Raw genomic sequence first — 11,951 nt, forward strand, 5'->3', positions numbered from 1 at the left:
AAGCAAAACCCAAAAACTACAAACAAAGGCTTCCCTCCACTGAGATTTGAAAGTATCTTGTTTCCTGATTGGTCCTCTGGTCAGGTGTTGCAGGTCACTGTTTGTTAACCCTTTATAGGTGAAAGAGACATTAACCCTTAGCTATCTGTTTATGACACCCATTGTGTGAGGCACTGTACAAACAGAACAAAAAGGCAATTCCTGCCCAAAAAATTTACAACAGAAGTGTCGAATAGTTTGTCTCTCCACCAAAACCACGACTTACAACAGAGGTAGATTTTGTCATTGGCTCATGCATGATATCGTTTTTAAAAGAGAAGACAAATAAAATATTTATGAAACTGTTTGAAAACAACATGAGATTCTCTATCACGGAAGCTGATAGAAGAAAAAAGCCAGTATATTCTACTGCTGTCTGTCAACTAATTATTTCAGAGTTTGATCCTATGCTCATTGAAGTCAGTAGCAAAGCTTTCATTAATTTTAATGGAGCAGGATCAAGGTCTCAGTAACTAAAGCAGAGGGACTGGGTTGATGTGTTGTTCAGTGCATTTTTACTTAGTTGGATTCTTCCTACACAATTTTCAAACTAAAGGAATAAAGATGTTGGGTTTTGGCCATTATTAACTTGGCCAGTTCCCCTCACTCCTTTGACAATCTGGTGACCCTTTCTGCCTTCATATCAACTTGAAAAACTATATCTACCCCCAAGAGCAAAGGCTTAAAAAAATTCTACTTCCAAGAAGTGTTCTTAAAATCCAGTTTGTCACCAGACACCTGAAATGTGGTCTGTTCTTACAGGTGGAAAAATTGTGGCAAGGATTGTGTTTTGGGGTCTTGAATTCTAGTTTAGTTCAGTTAAATCCAGGATGTATATCTAGTATTTTATCTTGAGCACCACTGACATCTTCCTTTTTAGAAAGCTCCGGGGCTGCAGCTTTTTATTTAATCACAGCCATTCTGTTAGAATGTTATCTGGCAGCTTATTTTCAGTATCTTGCTCAGTGGTACAAAGGTCATTTTATGCTAATGTTCCAGTAGAAATGGAACTGGCTGTTGTTTCTGAGAAGGACTTGGCTTTGTTCACCAATTATTTTTATGCACGATTCCTTTAAATGATATTCCAGAAATTAAAAATGACTTTTTTCCAGTCATCGCCACTTATATGAAAATCTACACTAGCTAAAGGAGATATGTAGGGATTTATAGAATTTACAACTTAAGAAAATAGAAACTGTGTGCATGCATATAAACTCTCTATATAGTATGTATACGTATCAGCTTAAATATTTTTGTATTTTATTTGAACTAAAAGAAAATGCTGATATCCTGTTTCCAGGATTTTGCTTACATGATATTATAATGCTTATAAATAGGCAGAATGGCAGAATATGTGGTGAAGGAGAAGTAGACAAATATTGGCTACGGCAAACATAGGTCTTGACTGAATCCTGCTTAGAAAGGGCAATCTTCCCTACACTGTTTCAACAGGGAAATGAATGTAAATAGTACTATATTAAAGGAACTCTGATGAGGGCTTTGCAAGCAAGTTAGATCCACATCATCATGTACATACTTCCAGCTGTCTTCAAATTTTATACCTATTTTATCCTAGTCAGATTAAATAATACACATTTAAAATATGCTGATTTTTTAAAAATATTTTTAAAAATTTAAACCAAATAGATTTTTCACTGTGGATGCATGTGTTTATGATGATCTGCATTTCCAGAACCAAATAAATTGCTACAGAAGACTCTGAAAATAACATAAATCAGTGGAAGTCAAGGTAAATTAAACTGCTTTCTTAGAGTTTTTGCCAGTGTCCCTATGTGAATGGTTATTTATTTATGTGTAGATATTTCTTTTGCACACTTAAAACAATATTAAATCAGAAAGGCAAATCCACTGGATCAGAGCTCAGGAACCAATATTCAAATACTCAATTTTAAAATTATTTTTGTAGAGCTATTATTGCTTAATATGATGAAGGCTTGGATGTAGGTTTGTGTCGAATTGGCTTATGATGAAAGTCTCTGTTTAATTTAGATTGCTGAATAACTAGTATCAGCTGTGCTGCTTAGAAATGGGTCCGACTTGAAATGGATGATACAGTAATTACATAAGAAAGATAGGTGGAGTTGTTATCTAAACTAGATGTATTTTGTTTTGTGTGGTGAAATGATCTCTAGACTTTGTACAATACACATACATCATGCGTGTATATGCATCCCTTTTGATAGTGTGGGTAATATGTGTAATAAAAGGAAAGGTGTAAAAGAACTGATTGATGGAAGTGGTTTCCATCCAATTTAATTGTTCTTTAGCAAATGCCCACACTGGGACTACAGAGGCTCTTCACAACCTGATTACTTAGTCATTTCACATATTTGATTAGTTTACAAAACAGTAATATGTATTAACACAACTTAAAATTAATGATCATGTATTTATATTTTTTAATTGAAAGCATTAGCCAGAAAGACTAAGCATATTCTAACCATATTAATGCATCCTATTTAGGTTGTATAGGAACTCAATAACACAAGAATATTGATTGACTTCATACAGACCCACATAGCCTGCCTGGATCCAGTGGTAGCAATAATCCTTGACATGGAGGAAGTAATTCATAGGGTAAACTTAAAATATTTTATCCTAAACATAGATATGGGTTTGGAAATAACATATTTAAAGGCTTCTCTAAACAGAGACATCTGTGTCCTTGTGGGGACACAATTTAAAGGCTTTTTCATTATATAACTATCTAGAGATCTCTGTTATCCCAATTATTATTTAATTTGGCTGCACAGCCAAACACAGTTGTTTTGGGAAGTAATAATAAAAATATCAAGGGAATAAAAGTTGAGTGAGAAGGAATGTAAAGATTTGATGAGTGGCTAATACTGTGTGTGTGTAGAGTCTCAAAAGACAGTAAATGCCATTCTTTATCTAATAAGATTAATGAAACTCCACCTGAAGTTTGACATTTTAAAAGGATGTTTCCAGACACATTGTGTAGACTGAGATTTAGAAACTCCTCTCTCGACCCTTCTGTATCCTTGGAGGAAGCTTCTAGAGGAAAAAGGATTCACTGTCTTTTGTGAGAAGGACATGAGTGAGACAGGGCAAATAAAATACTAGGGCAAAAAGCAGAGGCCATGATGGTGATAGGGAAAGGAAAAGAAAGGCCTAGATGAAGTGACCCAGGTTAGAATGGCTCAATGGAGTGGGTAAATTGCCTGAGACAATTCAAAGCCTGTACTGGCTACAAAGTCAAAGAGTGTGTGTTTGACATCTTTGTAAATAATTATTGGGGTCACCACAACCAACCACTTGTATCAGAGGTTCTGAAATTGTGCTCCGTGGATTAATTGCTGAAAAGGTGCAGAAAGTTGGTTACATGATGTTGGCATATCCACTTGTTTCCAGCTGCTAAATTGTATTAAAGACTGTTAAAAGTACATTTTCCTAGAATTATTTTTCCATGTAAGCAGTTGCTAGCTGTGTTTGTCCCAGTTATCTTATGTAATTGTGAATGGAAAGAGGGTGGTCAGTGTAATTGAGTGGAAGAGGAATTGGTTCTTTATAAAGATGTGATCTACACTTTTTAAATTATTATTTATTATTATTTTAAAGTGTAGGAAATCATGAGCATAGTGGATTCTAATAAATTTCACTCTGCCCTGACAGTGTCAAGCCAACAACTTTTATAATTCCATTTGGAAGTTATTGCTTTTGTCCATCATCACAAACTCTTCCAAATGGAAATAGATCTTCCAAAAGGAAATAAATTAGGTTCTGTAAGGAGGGAGTGGAAGTTTTCAATGATGACAGTTTGTGGGAAGTTTGAAGACAAGCACAATATAAGGTTTAAACAAGTTCTGAAGGCAATTGAGGCTGCTGAACTGAAATTAAATAGACATGTATGCAAGAACAAACTCATCTATGGATTTTGGCCATAAGGTTGTACAGAGGAAATACACAGAAATCTAGAAAAAGTCAAAGCCATAGTTTAAGTGCCAACCACTAAAAATATATCCAAACTGATGTTCAGCAGTATGATCAAAATTTCGGTGAAATTCATACTTATCCTGTCTTCACAATGCCAGCTTTTTATGAACAATTTAAAACAGAACCTGGGTTTTTACTTTCGAAGATGTTGAGCACCCACACAAGCTCTTATTGACTTAACAAAAGCTACAGGTTCTCAGCCTTAGAACCTTAGAAATTCAGGCTGCATGTGTGGATCTGGGATAGGGCACAGAAATATGTTTGTAGCTACAAAACAATTTGTTGTTATAGATCCGCATCATACTCTGGTTTAAATGCCAGAGATTGTTCACAGCGCATAGGGGCAGCACAGAACTTACGGCCCACGGGGAAGGAGGGTTAAAGTGGCTTCATGATAACTCATGTTCCCCCAACCCTGAGTTGCTCTGAGGGCTGGAGAAACTCCCCTCCAGCATAACTACACACCAAAATAGCTTTATCTGCATAGAGATATACCTCTACCTTGATATAACACCGTCCTTGGGAGCCAAAAAATCTTACCACGTTATAGGTTAAACCATGTTATGTTGAACTTGCTTTGATCCACTGGAGTGTGCAGCCTTGCCCCCATGGAGCACTGCTTTACTGCGTTACATCCCAATTTGTGTTATATCGGGTGGCGTTATATTGAGGTAGCGGTGCACTAACAAACCCTCCTAGTGTAGACAAATTTTATACAAACAAAAGCACTTTTTTGGTGGTATCCTTCAATCTACACTAGGGCTTTTCCCTATATAAAAATGTTGGTTAAAAACAAAAATCACACTCCTAACTGAAATTATACCAGCAAATGTTTTAAGTGTTGACCTGGCCAGGACAGCTTTGGGCAGCCCTATAGGCTGTAGTGCTGCACAGAGTCCCCTCAGCACTGTATATTGTGCTCTGCCCATGGCACACCCTTCCAACCCCCAGCTCTGTCTCTGGCATGCACCCTACTCCAGGGCTTGTGAGGGGGTCCTTGGCATGTAATCATACAGCTGTCTTCCACATTGCCTGCTCCTTTTAAGGAACCTAAAGAAACCAATGAAGATCTCATCTTAGATCTAGGAATCCTGTTGGTTACCTAGATTCTCCAGAAGTTTAAGATGATACCAAAACACAGATGGGTGCCATTTGAAATGGCCTCCCAGCCTCATTAAGAAAACTGATTTTAAAAAGCCATTATTGCTGACAGACAACTACGGATTCTGTCAGGGTTTATATGACAGGGTTAACCCATATATTTATTAGGGGTGTCTCATCCTTCCAACCTGTGATTTCTTTTGAAGGAGCAGGGGACTCTGAAGATGAAAGTCTCATTACATATGACAATCATACTGTAGTTAATACTACAGTTCTTGTAAGGTGACATATTGAAAGAACAAGTGTGATGTCAGGAACTTACAAAATCCTGGTGGTGAGCATACATGTTGATGTGGTGTCACGGTTTGAGGCAGAATGACAAGAAGAACATAACTGAAAGAAAAATATATATACTAGCTCTGCTGAGGGTAACCACCTCAGTAGTCAGAGTAAGACCAGTTCACCTTCTTATGGGTTGACCAAGCAAAATGTGGTAAATATTCATCCTAAGTGGTTCTGCTTAAAGAATGTGAAGTTTAAAGATGCCAGATGTAAGAGCTTTCTTATTCAGTTGTCGTAATACTGCCTAAAGCTTACACCAGGAGATCCAATCTGGTAAAAGCTAGATAAAGGGAAAAAAAATAGGGAAATCCCAGCTGCTGTCACTGTACTTAGCTGAACCTGAGACCCTAAGCAGTTGAGACTGATTAAGGTACCCAGAAAATCAGATGGCATCTTCAGCTGTTTCCAAAATCAACTGAACTACCATGGGACTCTGGTAATAATGGTATTTGCACAACAGTATTAATGAAGAAGGGAGAGATCTAATGCTACTGAACTGGAACCTTGGAATTTGACAATCCAAGTAAAATAGTTTGCCAAACCCTTCCTCAAGGCCCGATGATGAACAAATCTGGACAAAATTGTAGATATGGTGACTAGCAAAGCATAATAATTTTTCAAAGTGAAGTTAAGAAAAATGCTGCTTGAGAACTTCTTAGAGTTTGATTTAAGGATATTTACTTGGTATATTTTGACGTGATGTTGACAGTTTGTGTTGTAATGGTTATAAAGTTTTAACTTTTTGAATTTCAGCATCTACTGTTATTAAATAATTATTGGCTGCCCCCATAATTTCCTGCAGCTCTGAAAATTTAGATTAAAATGTATAAAAATAAAATCTATTTTATTTTGCAACTGTGAACATTTATATAGATGAAAATAAAAAATGCTTAAAAATAACCATGGATATTATCTATGGAAATTATAACAAAAATAAAACTCAGATTCTGCCAAGCCCTATTTATACAGATGGAAGAGTGGGAGAAAATGTGTGGTTTTGGGTACTTTTTAGTTAAATCTTTAGCAAGAAGTCAGACAACAGGAGGGGTTTGGGTAGGTTCTAGACAGCTCTGTAGTAAAACACACACACACACAGAGACTAGTTTAAGGGATAATATAGTTTGTTTTTATTCTGGCAAAGTTCCTTGTTTAGTATTAGAAGAAAGTTGACTCTGGTTCTTTACCATTATTACATGGTATGTGAAAACTTTTTCTCTTTTCTTTTCTGGTGCCAAGCATGGGGCCTGAATCTTCTACCGGCATCATATGTATTTCTGGATTCCTCAGTGGAGTCCTTATAAGCGCACTGAAGAGCCATGTCTTGGCTTTGGGGGCACTAGACTTTATGGGGGAGACAGTTCTATGGCTGTCCAGCCACGTGTTTCCCATTTCCAATATCAAGTCATAAATCAAAGCTCTTCTCTCTACCTGAAACCTCCATTTGGTTCTGCAGACCCTAAAGAAATTCCCTTTCAAGCCTCTCTGCCTTTCTAGTGGTAATTACTGCTGCTTATTCTCTACATCCCATGTGACTGAAAATTTCTACTTGTATTCTTTTGTACTCTTTCTGGACAAAATCGGGCCTAGGCCTCTGCTCCCCAATTCATCTTCAAGATTAATTCTCATTTCACTGTTTATGAAGACATATCCCTACTCTCCCTATATTCCAAGCCTAAAAATCCAACAGAAAACCTCCCTCATTCTCTGCCCTTCAGCTCCCATCTGTAAATCTAATAATCATTTGGTCTTGTTCTCTATTTTCCACTGCGTTAACATGGCCAAGGCCTACACAAAGATTTATAGGCCCACTCTTATTCAAGTCCATTCTTTCCATTATGCTGTATTCAGCAAGCAGTTCAAAACACAGAATCATACTCAGAACTTGGCACATGGCTTCAGCCTGATCATCCGTTCACCCCTTTACAACAGACTATAAATAGCCCTTGACGAAATAGCTAGCTGGTTTCTCCTAATTGATTTTGCTTTCTTTTTCCCAGCCTTCCTTTCTTGAGGAGCTACGATTTTGTTGCCTTCCAGCAGTGTGGGATCAGGACTGGAGGATGCAATCCATCTGAAGCCAGGGCAGTTTTGTCCTACCTGTAAATTGGTCTGCTCAAAGAAGTACAGATCCCTCATCTGTTGGGTTTTTTCTCCATTTGTTTTTTGGTTACTTTCGATCTCTCCTTCTTCAAGTTCTTCCTAAGATCATGTGCTTAGACTATAATCAGTCCTCCAAACACAGGTGCACAAAATCTCTTAAACTGTCTTTGAACTATTAGCAGTGGACAGGCCTGCAGAGGAGACTAGAATGCAAAGTGGCAGATATACTCCTTTGAAATGCATAAGAAAAGGTGGAGTTTTTTACCCACGGAAGTTTATGCCCAAATAAATCCCTTAGTCTTTAAGGTGCCACTGGACTCCTTGTTGTTTTTGTGAATACAGACTAACACGACTACCCCTCTAATTCTCTGAAATGATGCATTGTCAGGTAGGCCAAAATTGTTACCAAGTGATCCAATGACCTGCCCTCTTCATTATTGACTGCTCCCACAATTTTTGTCATCTGCAAACTTTAACAGTCGTTGATAAAAATGTAAAATAGCATAGGGCTAAGAACTGACCTCTGCAGGACCCCACTTGAAACACACCTGCTTAATGATGATTTCCCACTTACAATTACATTTTGAGACATCTTAGCCAGTTTCCAATCCACGTAATGTGTGGAATGTTGATTTTGTATCTTTCCAGTTTCTTATTCAAAATGTCATGTGGTACCAAGTCAAAGGCTTTACAGAAATCTAAGTATATTACATCGATGCTATTAACTTTATCAACCAAACAGCTCATCTCATTTAAAAAAAAGTCAAGTTTTATGTTAATGAGGCCTGTTTTCCATTAAATACATGTTGACTGGTATTGTTTCCTTCTTTTAATTAATTATTTAATTGAGTCCTATATCGGCCATTTCATTTGGCCAGGAGTAATGTTAGGCGGATAGGCCTATAATTACCTGGGTAATCCTATTTACCTTTTAATTTAAATATTGGCAAAACATTAGCTTTCTTCCAGTCTTCTGTGTTCCAAGACTTATTGAAAATCAACATTATTGCTCCTCAGCCAGCTCTTAAAACTCCTAGATGTGTTATCTGGACCTGCTGATTTAAAAATGTCTAACTTTAGCAACTGCTGTTTAACATCCTCTTGACTGTTGGAAAGGAAAGTGTTTTGTCATCATCATATGATATGACTACATTACCTGGCTTTTTCCCAAATATAGGACAGAAATATTTATAGAACATTTCTGCTTTTTCAGAATGTTCAGAATTTCTGCTTTTTCAGAATGTTCAGAATTTTATGGCAGAATTATTACTGACAATTCTGCCATAAAATATTCTCTGGTGGAACATTCCCCTAAGAAATGATGATCTTTGAGGTCTGAAATGAATGATTCCTGCATATTCCACCATGTGTTTGGTCTTGTCTATACACTTTCAGCTTCTTCTGGGTAATTTCTAACTGAGAGTGGGGTTACTGATCTGCAAGTCTATACCAAAGAGAGTCTGGCATCTGTAGTGCCAGGGGAGGGCATCATGGGAGACAATATCTGGCATCTAAACTGCTGGAGGATCAGAGAGGAGAGCTTTATAGGTGGAAGGGTGATTACCCGAGTGCAGCAGGGGTTTTGTAGGTGGGCACTGAGGTGGCCAAAAGGCAGACGTTTGGTATTGTAGGGAGATGGGAGTATCAAGTCACAGAGGAGGAGGGAAGGAGCATATCAGCAGTTTTCCTCCCTAAATTTGAGCAGGGATGACAGGAAAAATCAGTAAAAATTTTCCTATTACTATCTAAGGTAAAATAATTGGGAAAAAAGATCTGTTTGTTTATTTCGAAAGGGGTATGATCCAGCATTTAAGGGTGATGGTGAAAAGATTCAGTGGTTTAGTTTAGATAACTAAAGGTGTTGTATTTATAGACCAGCTATTTCAGGAATAGAGCCTGTGTTCTTTTGCATCACTTAAGGCAAAATATTACCTTGGCAAAGAAAACCACTGGCAATATTTGCAGTTGCGGCTTTCTCAATAGAGAAATTAAATCAGGAAATATGAGGACATTCCTGATAAACCAGTGCTTTTAAATAATCCTAGTTGTTATGGCTGTCCATAAGAATCCAGCTGCTTCAATACAAATATCCTGAGCAGTGAAATGTTCACTATCCAAAATTAAAGAAGCATGGAGTAGGTAATTGGATTGGGATATTTATGTCAAGTTGTGGAATAAATTTAATACAATTGTTGGGAAAGTCTAAGTGTGACTTCAAACTAAGGTTTAGTCAAGATTGTTTGTTTTTCTTTCAGGAATGAAAAGACTAAAAAGCAGAACTCTGGCCCAATGACAATTTTTACAATTATGAATCAGCACATGCTAATTTGCTGCATCAAGCATATGACTTTTTTGTTTTTGCAGCTTTATTTTATCCCCTTTATGCAAACTGTATGTTAGACGTGTAATTTTACTGAGCTGCATGTGCAGCAGATATATCCTCATAATGAAGATGGGGCTGGGACAAAATCTAAAGGGATAGAGATACCAATAAACTCAGATATCATGGTAATAGGCATGGCATGAAATTCAGACAGAATAGATTAGAAATAATCTTCACTAAATGCAGTATAAGAGTTTTTGAAAAAAGATTTCTGCTAAAATGTTGCTGCTTAACCAAGAAATTGATACCCAATTTGGAAAGTGTTAACGTCATACTAGAATGCTAAAATAACTAGTTAAATCTTTTATGAAGAGAGCACTACTAGAGAGAAATTGCAAATCATTCAAGCTCTCATTTTTTACTATATACAAAACCCCAGAACTAAGTTGGTTATTTTAGCTCCTCCTATTATTTGCTCAGATATCTAATATAAAAAAGAGTTCTAAACTCCTAGTCTGTTTTCATTTGGTTTAATTCATATAGGAAGCAACTTTTGTGGCTTGCCATGTAGACTTCTTAAATGTTGTTTTACTTTGCAAACTTTTTTCTTTTTTTATACATTCTCTGTACTCTTCTGAAGTAAAAGAAAATTCTGACTATGAAATAAATCTCTACTATTCTTTCAGTTGCAGGATGTGTGATTACTAATTTTGTAAATTGGAATGTTTTGGTATCCCAGCTGATTCTTCAAGAAGTTCCTAAAGATTTTCAGTTACAACAATAAAGTCAACCACAAACATATGAAACAGAATAAATATCAGGCTATTATGCATAATGTGGCTATAACAAGAAGTTTCAATGATGTCAAAAACCACAAGAGTAAAATTCAAATGGTTTATCTGTACAGTTACTAGAAACTCTCAATGGAAATCTAGGCCCATAAATCAAAACTTGCCTGTTTGCTTATTTTCTCTATACGGATTTGAGTCATGGATTTATGCCCTGTACAGTTTTTCATTCCTTCTCGTCATGTTGCTTTCTCCAGCCTCTGCATGTTCTTCTTCACTGTCTAACACCCTTCCCTCCTGTACTCCCCATATCCCTTCCCTTCTATTGTTCTTGTCCTCCACTGCCTTCCTTTTGTATTGCTGCCTTGGCCAGGCCATTGCTTTCCCCTTTCTGCTTTTAGCTGGCAGTGTAACTGTCTACTTACTACTGGTCCAACAGCAAACTCAATGTCTTGGGTGCAGCCCTTTTAATCAGGAGATTGATTCCAACATGGGAGAGGGCCAGATAGGGAATGGCAATTGTGGGATGGGCTAAGTCAGGAGAGGGTAGCTAGGGAGAGAGGTTGACGTGAATATTATTTATTATTCATTATTACTGAAGAAAGCATAGTAACAACTGCTGAATCCCCTTGAGGAGGCAACAAACACAGAAAATTAAGGCAGAAATGTAATAGGAAGCCAAAATAAATGCTTGAAAAGAGCAATATGAGTGAAGTGAAAAAAAGAAAGGGGTAAGGAGAACAAAAGAGGAAACCAACCCAAAGAGGGAGAAAGTGAAAGCAAACAAAGAAGCCGTCTGAAAATGTGAGTCCTTTGTTATTCTCTCTCACTGCATAGGAGTTTGACACTCTCATTGATCTGCATTTAATTTAAACTCAAAATGTAAACTATTTCTTTTTCTTCAGTGGATAGTTTATCTTTAAGTAATCTGTTCTCATGAAGAGTAAACTGATTCTGGGGATGGAAATACATTTACTAAGGAATTTAAGATTATGGTTTGGGACTTTGGGGTCACAGCCATGATTAACATATGGCACTCCAGGTCATCCAGTCTTAGTTTTAAGTGTCTTAACATTTTGTCTGAGACATTACATATTCTGCAGGAAAAAGCTAATAGAATGTAGATTATTCTTTGAGTGATTATCCACCCTTGGGGGCTCAGCACATGAGATTGGATTCTTTTTGAATAGCAGTATCCATTGTGGTTGCAGCTGCACCCCTCAAGTCCTCCAAGCCACCGAAGCTGAGGGCATTAAAGGGCAAAATGGCCTCAGCTACCTCCT

General features: G+C 37.2%; 1 long non-coding RNA gene across 1 annotated transcript; it reads left to right on the top strand.

Annotated features, from left to right (window-relative positions):
• The first annotated feature begins 163 nt into the window (after window positions 1–163).
• LOC142046403 (uncharacterized) lies at window positions 164–10,562 on the top strand. The gene is made up of 2 exons (XR_012655382.1): window positions 164–1,789; window positions 9,813–10,562. It is a non-coding gene; the product is annotated as an uncharacterized LOC142046403 (long non-coding RNA).
• The last annotated feature ends 1,389 nt before the right edge of the window (window positions 10,563–11,951 follow it).

Source organism: Chelonoidis abingdonii, chromosome 2, assembly GCF_003597395.2.
Source record: "Chelonoidis abingdonii isolate Lonesome George chromosome 2, CheloAbing_2.0, whole genome shotgun sequence".
NCBI classification, from domain to species: domain Eukaryota; kingdom Metazoa; phylum Chordata; order Testudines; family Testudinidae; genus Chelonoidis; species Chelonoidis abingdonii.